At 42.4% G+C, this 18,094-nt stretch overlaps 1 protein-coding gene across 1 annotated transcript in view; it reads right to left on the bottom strand.

Moving 5' to 3' along the window:
- The window catches only part of add3a (adducin 3 (gamma) a), a 318,245-nt gene extending 306,912 nt beyond the window's left edge, over positions 1 to 11,333 (bottom strand). Inside the window, exon 1 of the mRNA XM_041210398.1 lies at positions 11,315 to 11,333. The gene's annotated coding sequence lies outside the window, so the exon portion shown is untranslated. The remainder of the gene's footprint in view (positions 1 to 11,314) is intronic.
- Between the last annotated feature and the right edge of the window lie 6,761 nt (positions 11,334 to 18,094).

Genomic DNA, 18,094 nt, shown 5'->3' with positions numbered 1-18,094 from the left:
TCTGGACCATAGGTCATCAAGCACTTCAGCTGGGATGTTTTTGGGACTCAACCTTTGCTGTGCCAGCTGCACTCAGCCATTGCTTGACATTGCTATTTTATTTCAATGGGCTATGAGCACTACCTCAAAGTGCTACAGCTGCCGTTCAACTTGTCGTATCCCTGATTAACAGTGTTTTTTTAGTATTTCAGTTTTGTAAACTAACATTGCACTGCCCTGTATTGTCCCTGACATCTGCATTCCACAGCTTACCCACTCTAACTACTATATGATATGTTAGAGTCAGAAATCAAAAATGAATGGCAGCTTTGAAAGAGGAGAGGACAATACATGAGTGAGAACCTGACTTGGGAGTCAGGAATGGAAGTTATATCATTCCCCGACTGCTTTTTAAGGAAGGATGCATTGTGCACACAGTCAGAAATCAAAAGTGAATCATTTTGAGATATTTCTACAGCCCCCAATTTTTATATATTCTTAAATGCTGCTCTCTTGAGTGCCTATGATGTGGCACTGTGTACACAATGCATCCTTCCTTAAAAAGCAGTCGGGGAATGATATAACTTCCATTCCTGACACTGAACCAGATATTCATAATCAGCGTGTCATATTTGACCCTGAGACGATCTTATGACTAGATATCATGAAGACTGCCTATTTCCAGCTCCTTAACATTGCTTGATTCTGCCCCTGTCTCAGCTCATCTGCTACTGAAACCCTCATCCATGTTTTGTTACCTCAAGATTTGACTACTCCAACACATTCCTGGCTGGCCTCCCAGGTTCTACCCTCTGTAAACTTGAGATCATCAAAAATCACTGCATGTGGTTTTACTCACACCAAGTTCTGTGTACTTATTAGCTCTGTGCTCACTGACCTGCACTGGCTCCCAGTTAAGCAATGTCTTGATCTTCAAATTGTTACGATCATGTGAGGAGTAGTAAAAATTGACTCCTCTAATTTACCACTCCAGGTCTGGCTGTAACAGGGTTTTGTGTGAATTTAGCAAGGATGTGCTTTGCTAATACTGCAGGAGTCCCATTTTGTATACCTTTAGAATATAAAGAATTAATCAGACAGGTTGTTTGAGTTTAAGTCAAAGAATGGATTAGTTTATTGACCCTACTTTCGAAACTAAAAAAAGACCTAGGTAAATCGTAACCCTCATTCACACACACACACACACACACACACACACACACACACATTCCCTGGGCCCCACAGATACTGTACTAGTAATAAGAGGATGGTGAAGAAAACAAACAATCAAAGGAATATACAGTTAACTGTCCTTTGGCTGGTCTCAATGTGGCAATTCCTCATTGTAACCATTTTGTTCAGTTGTCTTCCTGGGTGTAGCTGTACAGAGCAGATTTCCACATTTTAACCCCAAAAGATCTTGGTTTGCAGTAGATTCCGCTTACTCTGCAATATCCATGCTCAATACTTCCAAAAGAGAGATATACACACATGTGCCTTTTGCAGCCTTTCCGTATATCCTTCTGATCTCTGCCCTGACTTGTTTAAAAAAAAAAATTCTTGTGCCTTGCTGACTGTATATTCCAGAGGAATTAGATTACCATGTCTGCTGTAGTCATTGTGTTGTAGAACAGGTAATTACACTTTTTACGTCTCATCTCAGAAACCTTTGAAGAGTAATAGTGTAAAAGTTAACAGGAGATGGAGGTCTTTCATGCTCCCTGGGGGTGGTGTTGGGGGTGGGGGTGGTTTGAGAGTCTGTTACTTTTAATTCACCTTGGCGGTGGAATGTAAGTTATATATTCGGCTAGCTGGCAGTCTTTCCATTATCTTAATGGGGTTACGTTTTATTAAAATTCCAGCCAGAAAAAAGAGGCATTAGAAATTGTATTTTCTTGAAAAAACACATCCTCGTAAAAAAATTCTCATCCTTGTTTTCAAAACCCTCCATAGCCTCACCCCCTCCCTTTATCTATATTCTCTGTCATCCCTATATTCCAAGATAGCTTCAGTCCTCCAATTCTGGCCTCTTGAGCATCCCCAATTTTAATCACTCCACCATTGGCCTTACTAAAGCCCTGAACTCTCGAATTGCCTCTCTACCTTTCTTTCCTTAAATACGGTGCTTAAATACAGTTTGTTTGTTGGTATTATAGCAGTTTTTGAAATTTAAAAATTCATTTAAAGTGAGATTTGAGCACCCCCTTCAGGCAATTTAGTACACACCTGTAAAATTTAATTTTAAAGATTTGAGGGATAGCTCCTTAGAGTTACTTCATCTTTAAATTTTAATTGCAATAAATGTTCCTTTTTCTATTTTTATTAGGTGTTCCTTTTCCTTTCCTGCTTTCCTAATTTTAACTGCCCCTTAGTTGATCATACTGATATCAGCATGATGGACTGCATGTCCTTTATGTTGTAAATCCCTATGTTTCTAAAGTTGTGTTGTTGCTAACAGCCCGTTCATAACATGTGGTGAATTTTGCAAATAAATGGATTGGTAAATGCACCCAATAAGTCATTCAGATCTGGAAAATCTTGGGAAGCAGCAGGAACTGTTGTAGATAAAAAAGAAACCTACCACAAACGTGGATCCTGTGCACTCTCCTACCATTTGCATGCAGCTGGTGGGGAGGGAATGTTCAGCAGCAGTGTCTGGGAGGGAGCAGTGAGATGGTGGTATGCATCAGTTAAGTTTCCAAAAAATGGCACCCAGCTCTATCTCCTACTCATCTATCACCTCTGTCTCATCAAATTTACAGCGGATTCCCTCCTCCTAATGTGGGCCCTGATCCTGCCATTGAGAGGAAATGTGAGTCAGGAAACCACAACTCTGGGACCCAGAGGGTGATTTTCAAGAATGTCGAGAGCCCCGTCCAATTAAGAATGATGTGAGCTCCAGAGGCTGCAAGGTGATTAGGAGACCCTCCAGCACTCAAACTTCAGCATCTCTACCATCAAAACTGAGAGTTGCTGATATAGGTAGGAGAAAGAGGACGCCTCAAGACAGAGCAGCCTCAACGCTAGACAGCCAGCAGCCACAGCAGTGACCCTATGGCTATGAAGGGGGTGGGTTAGAGGTTTTCCATGCAGGACAGAATGTTGGCCTTTCCTACTCCAGTCTGCCACTGGGAAGCCACCTTCATCCCATGGTCATATTTTTGCCTCAGCAGAGGTCCCACATATCAGCTAGAAAATTCCAGTCAGCACATACAGAATAGTCTAGAGTAGCCTTATTTGGCCCAAAAATGGCCAGGAGTTGGAAACACACCAAGTTGGCCTAACGGCTGCTAGTGGGAAAATCGGTTCGAGTATTCCAAGTCATGGTCTATAAGTTGCCTTCCTCTATTCTTGCCACCTTTTTGTCCTCTACATGTTAGTACATGTCTTCCTTTTTCTAACCTCCCTGATTGCAGAGCTTTCAGCAATTTTGGCTGTATATACTCAGGGGTCTCTCTGTAAACTCCTCTGCCTTGCTACTTCCCTGTCCACTTTCAAAATCCTTAACACTCATCCTTTCAACTACACCAGTAGTTATGCTATTATGCATTGTTTTTCATTTGTGTGCATTAGGATGATTACTACTTAAAAGATACTACCTGAAAGCAAGGTAGGATTCTTTAAATACACAGTGTATACATATCTGAGAAAGTGATATACATATTGCACCACGGTGAAAGCACTCATCATCATTCAGGCATCCTTTACAAACCACCGAAGCTTGTCCCATCTTGATTGATCTGGCAGCAATGCTGACAGTATTTTGGAAATAGTGTAGAAACTATAGTGTAGTGTAAGGAACAAATGCTGTGTTTCTATTTTGCTTTGTCTTTGGTAATTACGTTAATATTAGGAACCAGAACACAAATGACATGTTATAGCACAGCATCCAACATGATCTTGCTCATTCCCTATTTTTCATTTACCCCACTCCTTCTATTGCCCACCACCATCTATTAAGCTATCATGTTTCAAGCTAACATCATTCTCTCATTAATCTGAGATATAAGCTCTTCCCAATAAATGTCTTCAGTTGCTCACTACGCAGTTTTCAACATTGGGAACGGTCGAGAATCTCTAAAATTTTAACTAGCAAAGGTGAAACAGTTGTAATCCTTTTTGAATATTTGGACCTACATCTAAGAGTGACATCCTTCAGAAATGTACACATTTTCTGTGAAGTAATGGGCTGAATCATAACTCCCAAGAACTGGTGGATTGGGGTGTTGACAAAGGTTAAATTGCAAAAAATTTGGAACAGGAACGGATTTACCCTTGAACCTGCCCCCACTTTTGGTTTTAACAGAGCTGGACAAGGGGTAAATGACCAGTTTGCATATGTATACATCTTGGTCATTTAATTATTTTGAGGCTGCCAACTTCATTTTAATAAGCAATCTATTTTCAACTGCACATAGCTGTTTTCCCCAAACCTTGGGAAACTTGACAGCTGAAAGAAGGTGAGAAACATTTAATCTATGAACTAAATCACTTTACAGCACTGCTTGTAGGCCAGGAGAAATAGGACTGCTTTCTCCAGGCCCAACAAGCAATCATTCTCTATCATTTGTTTGAAACACTCCTCCCCCCCACCACAGCCACATTTGGATCTCCACACCTGTAATCAGTACACTTTCAACCACCATCAGAATCCTAACATGCCCCACCAACATGATTAGGCCCGCTCTGAATCTCTTTCACTCCCCTAATGCACCCACCTGCTCTTATACACTTAAGCCTTGTGACGCATGTTTACCCTCTGAAACTCTCCACACTGTCAATTAGGCTGCCTCTGGGCAGGAACACAACAGAAAAAATTCAAAGGAGCCGTGATACTAAATCCTGCGGGATGTTCAGGAAACTCGTTCTTCTGGGTTTCCTGACCTCGCATTAGCAGCCAAAATCATCAACCCCCTCATTGAAATTGACTCCTGGCTAAAATCCAGGCCGATGCGTATGGTGAAATATAAGACGTGACTGCTTTACCATATTGATTTTTTTATGTGGTAATTTCCATCTTAAACACACACATTCTCTCTCTCTCTCTCACACACACACACACACAGATGGTTAGCCAGAGATCATGAACTCACTGTGTGGGGAAATGCAAGTATAAACATAACGTACACTGCTCTGTTATATAGCATGTTGGAACACCAACATGGTGTGTCACCAGCTGCCTGAAACAGATGCAAAGAAGTAAAAATTATATAATTGTATTGTACATGCTGTGTTACAATCTCTGTAGAGACCAATAACTTGTAAAGAAAGAAATCCCCACAAAGTCAACAGAAAGCACAACAATGGACAAGATATCACTTTTACTGTAATAAGCCAACTAAAATTAACATAATTCAAACATTAATTAGCAAAGAATATTTCAAATAAAAAAAGGTCAGTTTCACTTTAAATAGTCAATATAACAGAGAAACACCACCCATAATTACAAGCATTTGGATTACTTCCTGCATAAATGTGGGATCACATGCAATCTCAGTTGTTCCAATTCGGCCTCCATTTTGAGGAGTTCTCAGTTCTCATCCAGTTGTTTTGGCTTTTGAGTCACATTCACTAGTATTCCATCCGAAGTCCCCAGACATCGTTACCACTAAGGCGCATGTCTATGAGCCCTCTTTCACTCGGATCATAAGAGTCCAAATGGCAGATTTCCTCAGAGTTGCCCTTCTCTGACCCCTTTAAATGGTCTGGTGGGTGCTAACAGCAGCAATGGGTCTTGTCTAATCCAGAATCCTTTGCCCTTCTTGTCTTCCGCTCTCTGCACTTTCTAACTGCATAGCAGACACATTAACATAGTCTCTGCTGTATTCTCAGAGACCTGCTTCAACACCAGAATATTTTCAAAGATGGCCAAACAGAAAACTACCATTCGGAGGGAACCTTGCTCGTTTCCTCCTTGCACAAATTCAGTGTGGTCTGAACCGCCAAACAGAAAACACTGGCTGACCCAACCCTACTGCTATTAGCTTCTTTTCACCCTTTTGTTCTTAGCTGCCTAACCTGATGGCAACCTCAGGTCACATGAATATTTCTTGGAGCTTAATTATGTCATAATCAGGAAACCAGTTATCTCTTTTTCAAGAACTCCCCCCAGCCCCCTTTGGTCTTACATGGACATGAACACCCAACACGAGCTAATTCTTTGTCATGTTTAGCTATTATTATATTTCTCCGAGGTTCTGTTAAGGGTTACTTTCCTTGCTACTTTTATGATTTCTCTTAGGTTTTCATTAAGAGTAACTAAATTGATTACATTTCAATTATAATCCATCTAGGTGATCTGTTTAAACAAAGGTTTTAGCAACCTGGCTAGGACCTCCCTCTTCCAAAATTGGCACAGCATTGATATGACTCTTACATTGTGTAAGATTACCTGAATGCCAATTATGTATCTTCTACAATCATCATTTATCCAATGCTGTCATATTTCACATGACAGAATCCACCATACTATCCATTCAGACATGTTTGATTTGCTCTTTGTTTGTTTTATAGCTGGGTGTAGTTAAGTAAGTCACTTTTAGGTTACAATAGGTCAAAAAGGATAGATCATACAAATGACAGGTAATACAAAAGAAAATACTGTGGATGCTGGAAATCTGGAAAAAAAACAGAAAATTGTAGGAAATATTCAGCAGGACTGGCAGGATCTGTGGAGAGAGAAACAGTTAACATTCAGTCTGTGACCTTTCATTAGAACTGTAATCAGTTTTGAGCAAGTGAAAGAGGAGAGGGTGGAAGAAGAATAAATGGAGTGATCAGTGATTGGGTGGAAGGCAAGAGAAATTAAATGATGAAAGATTTCATGATGGAAGGCCAAAGGAAGTGGTAATGGGACAAGTAAAGAAACAAAAAGAAGAGGTATGAATGGTAGAATCCTGATAGTTGTCGATTGAAAGCAAAGGAGATAAGAGAGAAATGAGAGGAAATAAACAGCAAAGGGAAAGGAAACAAAACGGGTACAGAGATTACAATCTAAAATTGTTGAACGGAATGTTGAGTTGCCTTCCGGACATTTTCCAGTTCTGATGAAAGGTCACAGACCTGAAAATGTTAACTCTGTAGCTTGGATTTTCCACGCCCACCGGTGTTGGGCATGTTCAGTGGCATGAGCGGACAATATGGCACGATCGGTTTCACGACGGCATGAAACCAGTTCATGACCATCCGCTCAGCCTGCCATTGGCAGGAAAAACAGCCCACCAGAATCATACTACCCCAACCCCCGACCCCCCCACCCTCCACAAAGCTGGATCGCCTGTCCACATCAGCCACAACCCATGAATGATTTTAAAAATATATATGATTGGAATCAGGCTTCTAGCTTTTCTGCCCACTCAAGCAATGCAGAGGCATCAAGGTGCCACCAAGTGCTTCAAAGCTTTTCAACTCCTACCCCCCCTCCCCCCTTTGATCCTTTGCCATTAGCACCCAAGCCCTTCAGCAGCAGTGTCACTGGTTACAGATGCTGATGAGATGGGAGCCATTCCCACCTTAAAGGTGCTGAGAGCACACAGAGACAATGACGGAACTCTGTGGCACCTGCCCATTACATTCTGACAGCAATGACAAGCACCATCGAGGTACAGACATGAGCAATGTGTCCAGGGAATGTGAGGCTGGACCATCACTTTGGTCTGAAGGTCGCACAGAGCACAGGGAAGAGGCCCTGCACTGAGACACCTGCCTTTATCTTGTGCAGAAAGGTTTCACATCTGAGTGAAAAGAACACTGCTCATCAGAACAAGGAGCCATAGGCAGGGAGACATTCTTGGGAGTTTATTGACAATAGTGAACAGCATGTACAAGTGATTAACACCCATGCCCAGGCTGTACTAATTCTTCTTAACTTTCGTAACCCCATCGCTACGTCTTGGTGCTCCCCAGACATCCACAGCGGAAGTGGAGGCAGCCTGCTGACTGCAACGCCCAGTCTATGATGACCTTGGCGGGTGACCTCTGGAGGGTCAAGACTTGGAAGGTCCCAACCTGCTTTCGGACTCCTGCTGTGTGGCAGTGGCACTCTCCTCGGCCTGTGGGGCCGGAGCTGCTGAGGTCAAAGGAAGAGGGGATTGAGATGGGCTGGATACTCCCGGAGTCAGCTTGGTGAATGACCTCAGTGTGTGCACCTGCTGATTGTTCTCTCTATGGGTGCCCAGGTGCCCCAGTTTGACTCCTTGAGGAAAAGGGGTAGCTGGAGTGAGATTGAGCCGTCTGGCACTCCTCTCACTTACGCACTGTTGAAGGCCAACTATGGCATCAGTGATAGAGTTGAGCCTGCACAGCAGTTTAGGGGCGACATCCTGGACCAAGGTCTCCATGGCTGCCACTATCTTACCAGTGTTGACCCTGGTGCATTGGCATGCTGGCACTATCACCTCAGAGGGAAGGTGGATGGACTCCGCCATCATACCTTGCAATCTGAGGAGTGCAGTGGACATCCCGCCCTGATTTTCCCACGCTTGCTTTTGCAGCTCCATAAACTGTGACGTGACCAAGTCCTGAGACTCGTCATCTGACTCGGATGCAGCAAGGTTCTGGACTCCAGCAGTCCTCAGAGTGCCAGATGTCACGGAAGTCTGTGCCACCACCTGCTGTGGATCAGACTGCGCGATGTGCTGGGCTAGGTGGTGGCATAGTGGTATTGTCACTAGACTAGTATTCCAGAGACCCAGGGTAATGCTCTGGGGAATTGGGTTCAAATTCCACACAGCAGATGAAGAAATTTGAATTCAATAAAAAAAAAAGTCTGATGACCATGAAATCATTGTTGATTGTTGTAAAAACCCATCTGGTTCACTAAAGTCCTTTAGGAAAGGTAATCTGCTGTCCTTACCTGTTGTGGCCTACATGTGATCCCAGACCCACAACAATGTGGTTGACTCTTAAATGCCCTCTGAATGATGGCAATTAGAGATGAACAATAAATGCTGGCCCAGCCTGCAATGTCCCATGAACGAATAAAAAAAAAAAATTGTGATTCCAAGGCTATTCTAGACTATGTGCCCCACTGTGGTTTGTCTCTCTGTGCTGCTGGAAAGTGTGGGTGAATGCTATGACAGGACTTCGAGGTGGGTCCCTCATATTTCTCTGGAGATTGATTGGAGGTCCTGGGTGATGGACTCTGTTGGCTGTTTCCCAGATGTGCCTGCAGAAGCAAGGGGAGATAATTAGTGCATGGTAGCGGCCTGTAAAAGAGGACACATCACTCAGAGCATGGTTGTCTGGTGGATGCTGCATTGCCGGATTTTCACTTGGTAGAGCACTGCTGACCCTAACTGTCAGCACAGGACTAATCCAGATCATTGCCAGCCAGCTGTCCGTGAGGAACTTGATTTCAGGCATTTCTCCACCATTCTGCGACCTCTCCCTGTTGTTTTGTGCCAGCTTGTCCTGCATGAATAGGGATAGAGACAGTGTAAGCAGGACACCTGCCAAGCCAGATGATAAATATGCCTGACGTGTGGATGGTTAGTGGTCCCATGGACGGGACGAGGACAATGATGGTGAGTGTGAGAGAGTCAATGGAGATGTCCGCTGAACTGGCAGTGAGATCGATCCCTGTGGGTATATGAAGGATTTTTGAGTGTGTGAGTTGAGAGTGATGAGAAGAGTGACTTATCCTGGTGGAATGGAGGAGATCACTCATCCTCTTGCAGCACTGGGTGGCTGTCCTCATTTGAAGGACGTCGGTGCTGACCACTGCTTCCCAAGCCTTGTTGGTTACACCACTGTCCATCCTGCGTCCAGAGCGGAGGTAGATGATATTCTGGCAGATCGCCACGGCATCCAAAAGGCGTTCTAGTGATGTGTCACTAAACCTGGGAGCTGTAGTCTTTTTGCCCCATGTGGACATCTTCCCTGCAACAGTCATGGGCTGGAAGTACTGAGATGTGTGCACGTAGCTGGACTTTAAATATGGTGCCCAGTGTGATGAAGTGGTGTGATGGTGGGCGGGGGAATGGAAACCACGTGTTTCCCGAGAATGCATAAATAACGTGCGTTTAGGATGATATGGCGTGAAAATCCGCCATCGCAGCCGGTGAGCAAAACATAATTTTACGCACCCGCTACCGCACTTAGTGCAAGTCTGGGACGATTCCGCCTTGTTTCTGTCTCCACAGATTTGGCCAAACCTGCTGAGTATTCTCAGCATTTTCCGTTTTTATTTTAGGTCAGGAAACTATTAGACAGTATCTGAGCCTTTACACAGCATGGGGGCAGGAAAATAAGATGGTCAAGTGTACGAAACAAATGGGCTGAATTTTCAGTTTTTGTGTTGAATTTTTTTCAGCGCAATTTGCCCGAAATCAACCAAATCAGCACAAAAGATCAAGGAATTTCAAGCACAAATTACATTCAACGTAATTCGAGTTTCCGTAATCTTTTGTGATCATTTAAAAAAACTTTGCAGTGGAAGCTAGCCACGCCCACATCAAATTAATCACCATTACAAATTTCTGCTGTGTCCATTTACATGCCTTCAAGGAGGCTCTTAAAATTAAGCTTTTTTTAACCGCAAGGGCATTAATAGGCAAATTTTAAAAGCTTTCAAATAAAAAGGCTTTAAAGAAAACTATACAGAACCATTTACTGGTTTTGTTGGTGTTGGCAGGTATAATCAGTTTCTTTGTAAATTATTTTTTTAAATATTCAGTTATTTACAATCCAGGTTACTCACAGCTGGTGGTCTAGACATCTAATTAAAAATATTTATTTTGTTATGATGCTGTGGGGGAATCTGAAACCAAAATACCCAATTCACTGAATGACGTCCAAATGAAGAAATTATCAACACGATTCCACTTCGTGTAGCTTTTACTTTAACATGAATTAGAGTCAATGCAAATTAAATATGAATTAACTGGCAAATTATACTTCAAATAAAAATGTAAATTTCACTTTAAATATTCAATACAACAGATACGCAACTACAAAAACCAGCATCACTCCTCGCGCAAATGTGGCACTATGTAACTAAACAGTTCCACAATATGCTGTTTTTTATTCACAGGGGAGATCAGGAGTCCATCAAATAACAATTTTCACCTTTGAGTTTCATGGGTGCAATTAACATCAGCAAGGCACACTTCTATGAACCATCTCTCCCTCAGGTCATGATGTTCTTTCCAGAGTTCCATTTCAACCAACCAACCAACCAACCAATAGCTCCCCGGTTCACAATTTGGCCACTTCTGGGAAAACACAAACCTCTTTAGCTACTCACACAGCTTTCTTGGTTTTAGACCTTTTTAGCCATCTTTCACAGTACCTCCAAGTGGTCCTGTATCTTTTTCTGCCAACCAAAAAAACTGACCTTTTCCTGAGAGTGATTTGCTTCTTCTCCTCACAAAAATTCTCTGTGATCCTCTTTCTGCCTTTTGTTTGTGTTTGTAGCTCTCCTTTATGTCTGCCACCCACATGGTTTCTTTCTTAATTTCCTTCCTGTTGGCACTGCTTCCAGGTCAAGGGTCACCAGGTCACATGGACCAGTATTTATTATTATCCAGGAAAATTACAATTGATCCCTTTATAATTGATGCAAACTCTTAAAAGCTCCTTTCAAATATTCTCAAAGACAATTAGAGATTCCACAGACCTTTTAAGATATTACAAATTTTCCTTACTGCACTGCTTCCAGAACAAAGGTCATCATAGTATTTATGATAAATCAATTTTCAGATGTATGAATAAAACTGCAGCAAGGTTACCTCTCAAGTATATCAAGGAAAAATTTTGAATATAAATGAAATACTAAAATACTGCCTGATTGCACTGATTCATGGCAAATTTTACCTTTGGCAATATGTAAATGTGAACTAAAACTTGAGCAAAAAAAAACTGTGCACGTGCATGTTTGTACGTGAATATTGCGTGAAAACAAGATTTTCATTATCTCTGATGGTCTTCATCGTTGAACAACTGACTGAATGGTTACTTGGATGAGGTACCAGATGAATTGTTACCCCAGGAAAAAGTAGCACCTAAATTTGGAGGGATAAATACTTGAAGGGGAAAAGAATCTACAGGACTATGGAGAAAGCACCGGGGTGTGCGACTAAGTGGTTACCTCTGCCAAAGAGCTGACAGAGATACAATGGACCAAATAGACTCTTTTTGTGCTGTATTTAACTGTGTTGTGATATAAAGCGGGACTTTTGGAAGCGTTTTTCCAAAAGCGTTTTCAGATGCAGTAATAATGTTTTTTAAAATATTTCTGACCTTTTCAGAATTAAATAGAAACATATAAAACAGGAGCATGAACAAATCATTCGATCCTTTGAACCAGATCCACCAATCAAAATGATCATGGCTGATCCTCTATCTCAACGCCATACTCCTGCTCTCTCCTCTTGATGCCTTTAGAGATTAGACAACTATTTCCTTCTCAAATATATTCAGTGGCTTGACCTTCACAGTGTGGTAGAAAATTCCACAGGTTCACAACCCTCTGATTGAAGAAATTTCTCCTCATATCTATCCTAAATGACCCAATATCCTGAGACTGTGACCACTGGTTCTAGAACCTCCTGCCAGAGGAAACATCATCTCTGCATCCAATCTGCCCTGTTCTGTCAGAATTTTATATGTTTCAATGAAATCCCCTCTCATTCTTCCAAACTCCAGCGTATACAGGCCTAATCGACCCAATCTCTCCTCATTCGTCAATCCTGCTGTCCCAAGTATCAGTCTGGTGAACCTTCGCTGCACTCCTTCTTTGGAAAGTATGTTCTTTCTTGGGTAAGGAGACCAAAACTGCACACACTATTCCAGGTGTGGTCTCACCAAGGCCTGTACAGCTGCAGTAAGACAACCTTACTCCTGTACTCAAATCCTCTTGCAGTGAAGGCCAACATACCATTTGCCTTCCTAACTGCTTGTTGCACCTGCATGCTTACTTTCAGTGATTGGCGTACAAGGACACCCAGGTCCCTTTTCATCAACATTTCCCAATCTATCACCATTTAAATGATAGTCTGCCATTTTGTTTTTCCTACCAAAGTGGATAACTTCACTGTATCTGCCATGTATTTGCCCACTCACTCAACTTGTCTAAGTCGCCTTGAAGCCTCTTAACATCATCCTCAACACTCACCTTCCCACCTACTTTTGTGTCATCAGCAAACTTAGAAATAGTACATTTGGTTTTCTCATCCAAATCATTGATATATAGTGTGAATAGCTGGGGCCCAAACACTAGTCACCACCTGCCACTCTGAAAAAGACCCATTTATTCCTACTGTCAGTTTCCTGTTTGTTAACCAATTCTCAATCCACGACAATATATTACCCCCAATCCCATGCGCTCTCATTTGCACACTAACCTCTAATGTGTGACCTTATCAAAGGCTTTCTGAAAATCCAAATACACCACATCCACTGTTTCTCCCTTATCTGTTCTGCTAATTATATCCTCAAAAAACTCCGGGAGGTTTGTCAAACATGACTTCCCTTTCATAAAACCATGTTGACTTTGTCTAATCCCGTTATTATTTTCTAAGTGTCCTGTTATCATATTCTTTCCAATGACTCTAGCATTTTCCCTACTACTGATGTTAGGCTAACCAGTCTGTAATTCCCTCTTTTCTCCCTCCCTCCTTTTTTAAATAGCGGGGTTACATTTGCGACCTTGCAATCTGCTGCAACTGTTCCAGAATCTACAAAATTTTGGAAGCTGGCTACCAATGCATCCACTATTTCCATGGTCACCTCCTTTGGTAACCTGGGATGTAGATTATCCGGCCCTGGGGATTTATTGGCTTTCACCCCCATTAATTTCTCCAGCACTTTTTTTTAGTAATGCTAATTTCCTTCAATCCCTTCTTCTCATTAGACCTTTGGTTTCCTAGCATTTCTGGGAAGTTATTTGTGTCTTTCTCCATGAAGATGGGACTAAAGTAGTTGTGTAATTGCTCTGCCATTTCCTTGTTCTCTATTGTAAATTCTCTCATTTCAGACTGTAAGGGACCTACATTTGCTTCACTAATCTTTTTCTTTTTACGTACTTACATTAGCTTTTACAGTCTGCTTTTATGTTCCTTGCAAGTTTACCCTCATACTCTATTTTCCCTCTCTTAATCAATCTCTTGGCCCTCCTTTGCTGAATTCTAAACTGCTCCCAATCCTCAGGTTTGCTACTTTTTCTAGCAACTTTGGGTTTAATACTATCCTTAATTTCTTTTGTTAGCCATGGTTGGGCAGCTTTTCCTGTTGTGTTTATGCACCAGAAAGGAATGTATAACTGTTGCAGTGCATGCATTTGTCCCTTAAATATTAGCCATTGCTTATCCACTGTCATGCCTTTTAATGAAGGTCCCCAATCCATTGTAACCAACTCATGCCTCATACCTTCGTAGTTTCCTTTCTTTAGATTTAGGACCCTAGTATCAGATTGGACTACTTCACTTTCCATATGAAGAATTCTGTAATGTTATGGCCACTGTTCCCTAAAAGACCCTCCACAATAAGATTCTTAATTAACCCCTTCTTGTTGCACAATACTAAATAAACCACTGAGGTTTGTAAACCAGTTGTCAACAAAACCTGGTTCATGTTTAAAAAAAAACAACTCATGACTTTTCTACTAAATCTCTTGATTTTAAGTATTTGTCACTTGATTTATTTGATGATTAATGTCTCAGACACCACCATCTCCATCCCTGGATACATCCTGTCCCATCGACAGGACAGACCCAGCAGAGGCGGCAGCGCAGTGGTACACAGTCGGGAGGGAACACTTGGAGCTCTGAATGTTGACTCTGGACCCTATGATGTCTTATGTCATCAAGTCAAAATGGGTAAAGAAACCTCCTGCTGATTACCACCTACCACCCTCCCTCAATTGAACACAATTGGAGGAAGCACTGAGGGTGGTTAGGGCATAGAATGTACTCTAGGTGGGGGATTTCAATGTCCTCCACCAGGATTGGCTCAGTAGCACCACCACTGACCGAGCTGGCCAAGTCCTAAAGGACATAGCTGAGTCTGTGGCAGGTGATGAGGGAACCAACAAAAGGGAAAAACCTACTTGACCTCGTCCTCACCAATCTACCTGTTGCAGATGCATCTGTTCATGACAGTATTGCTAGGAGTGACCATCACACAGTCCTTATGGAAACAGAGTCCCGCCTTCACATTGAGGATACCCTCAATTGTGTTGTGTGGCACTACCATCATGCTAAATGGGATAGATTTCGAACAGACCTAGGAACTCAAAACTGGGCATTCGTGTGGCACTATGGGCCATCAGCAGCAGCAGAATTACATACAACCACAATCTGTAACCTCATGGCTTGGCATATCCCACCACTTACCATTTCCATCAAACTAGGGGATGTACCCTGGTTCAATGAAGAGCGCAGGAGGGTATGACCTAAACTCTGCAGTCCTGCCACATCCAGTCTTGAATACTGGTGGACAATTAAATCACTAACTGGAGAAGGAGGATTCATAAATATCCCCATCCTCAATGATGGGGGAGCCCAGCAAATCAGTAATCAGCAAAAGATAAGGCTGTAGCATTTGCAACAATCTTCAGCCAGAAGTGCTGAGTGGATGATCCATCTCAGCCTCCTCCTGAGGTTCTCAGCATCACTGATGCCAATGTTCAGCCAATTTGCTTTACTTCACGTGATATCAATAAATGTCTGTAGGCACTGGACACTGCAAAGGCTATGGATCCTGACAACATTCCAGCAATAGTACTGAAGACTAGTGTTTCTGAACTATCTGTGCTCTTAGCCAAAGTGTTCCAGTACAGTTACAACACTGGCATCTGCCTGGCAATGTGGAAAATTGCCGAGATATGTCCGGTTCACAAAAGGCAGGACAGCTTCAACCCAGCCAGTGACTGCTCCATCAATTTATCTTGATTATAAGTAAAGTGATGGAAGGAGTCATCAACAGTGCTATCAAGCAGCACTTACTGAAAAACAACCTGTTCACTGACGTTCAGTTTGGATTCCTCCAGGGCCATTCAGCCCCTGATCTTTTTACAGCCTTAGTTCAAACATGGACAAAAGAGCTGAACTGTAGAGGTGAGGTGAGAGTGACTGCTCTTGATGTCAAGGCTGCATTTGACTGAGTATGGCATCAGGGAGCCCTATAAGCTGGAGTCAATGGGCATCAGGGAGAAAACTGTTCACTGGTTGGAGTCATATCTAGCACAAAGGAAGATGGTTGTGGTTGTTGAAAGTTAATCATCGAAGTCCTCGGACATCACTGCAGGAGTTTCTCAGGGTAGTGTCCTAGGCCTAATTATCTTCAGCCGCTTCATCAATGACCTTCCCTCAATAATAAGGTCAGAAATAGGACAGTTTGCTGATGATTGCACAATGTTCAGCACCATTCATGACTCCTCAGATACTGAAGCAATTCATGCCCTTATGTAGCAAGACCTGAACAACATTGAGGGCCTGGGTTGGCAAGTGGTAACTAACATTCACACCACACAAGTGCTGGACAATGACCTCTCCAATGAGAGAGAATTTAACCATCTCCACTTGACCTTCAATGGCATTACCTTTGCTGAATCCCCCACGATCAACATCCTGGGGGTTACCATTGACCAGAAACTGGACTGGACCAGCCACATAAATAATGTGGCTATAAGAGCAGTCCAGAGGCTGGGAATTCTGCAGCAAGTAACTCACCTCCTTATTTTCCAAAGCTTGTCCATTATCTACAAGGTACAAGTTAGGAGTGTGTTTTTGTTTATTCATTCTTGGGATGTGGGCTTCATTGGCTGGGCCAGCATTTATTGCCAATCCCTAGTTTCCCATGGGAAGGTGTGGGTGAGCTGTCTTTTTGAACCGCTGCAGTTCATGTGGTGTAGGTACATCCACAGTGCTGTTAGGAAGAGAGTTCCAGGATTTTGACCCAGCGACAGTGAAGGAACGGCGATTATACTTCCAAGTCAGGATGGTAAGTGACTTGGAGAGGAACGTTCAGGTGATGGAAGTTTGCTTGCCTGGATGAGTGCAGCTCCAACAAAACTCAAGAAGCTGGACACTATCCAGGACAAAGCAGCCCGCTTGATTGGCACCCCATCCACTCCTTTCACCACCTTCATGGTGGCAGCAGTGTGCACCGCCTACAAGATGTATGGCATCAACTCACCAAGACTCCTTCAACAGCACCCTCCAAACTCACGACCTCTACCACTTAGAAGGACAAAGGCAGCAGATGCATGGGAACAGCACCACCTGCAAATTCCTTCCCCACTAAGTCACACACCATCCTGACTTGGAACTATATCACCATTCCTTAACTGTCACTGGGTCAAAAACCTGGAACTCCTTCCCAAACAGCACTGTGAGTGTAACTCCACCAAATGAACTGCAGCCATTCAAGAGGGCAGCTCATCACCACTTTCTCAAAGGCAATTAGAGATGAGCAATAAAAAATTCTGGCTTAGCCAGTGAGGCCCATGCCCCGTGAAAGAATAATAAATAAAAAAATTACTCTGCTGCATTGGAAAGTGCTGTATAAATATTTCCTATGGAAATTCCGTGTAACACTGTCTATGGTAAACTGTTACTTTTTCCTGGCAGTTTAACAGGACTTCCAATGCTTATCTGATCACTGATCTGCAACAGCATATTATTGCACCTATCACATTCCCATGTACTGCTGTATTTTGTCTTCCCCAGAAATCACTCAAATTATCGTTCACCATTTTTGCTAAGAAGGAAGAACTTCAACCACCAAAATTGGGTCACAAAAATAGAATATTCAAAAAAATTACACAGTTCACAATACATGATTAAATCTATCCTTGGGTTATTATTGAGTTACACTTTGCATTTCTAATGCATTCACTAAACTGTTCACTTGAAGGTTTTCATCTCTAACAAATTAACAAATTGGATTTGCTATTTTTCCCAATGTATTTGTGTAGTCTGAGATGTGCAGTGTACCAATTTTTTTTTTAAGATGCTTCAATGTGATTTGGCCAACTGAGGTATTGGATTTTTTAAAACTTCTGGAAGTTTCTACTCACATTTACTTGGAAAAAGCAAACGGACAAATTTCAAAAGTTTTACATGAAGTAAGTTTACATGCGTGTTCCATTAAACAGAAAGGCTGGAAGATGGAA

This window comes from Carcharodon carcharias, chromosome 17 (assembly GCF_017639515.1).
Source record: "Carcharodon carcharias isolate sCarCar2 chromosome 17, sCarCar2.pri, whole genome shotgun sequence".
NCBI classification, from domain to species: domain Eukaryota; kingdom Metazoa; phylum Chordata; class Chondrichthyes; order Lamniformes; family Lamnidae; genus Carcharodon; species Carcharodon carcharias.
This window is presented reverse-complemented; position numbering and strand designations above follow the sequence as displayed.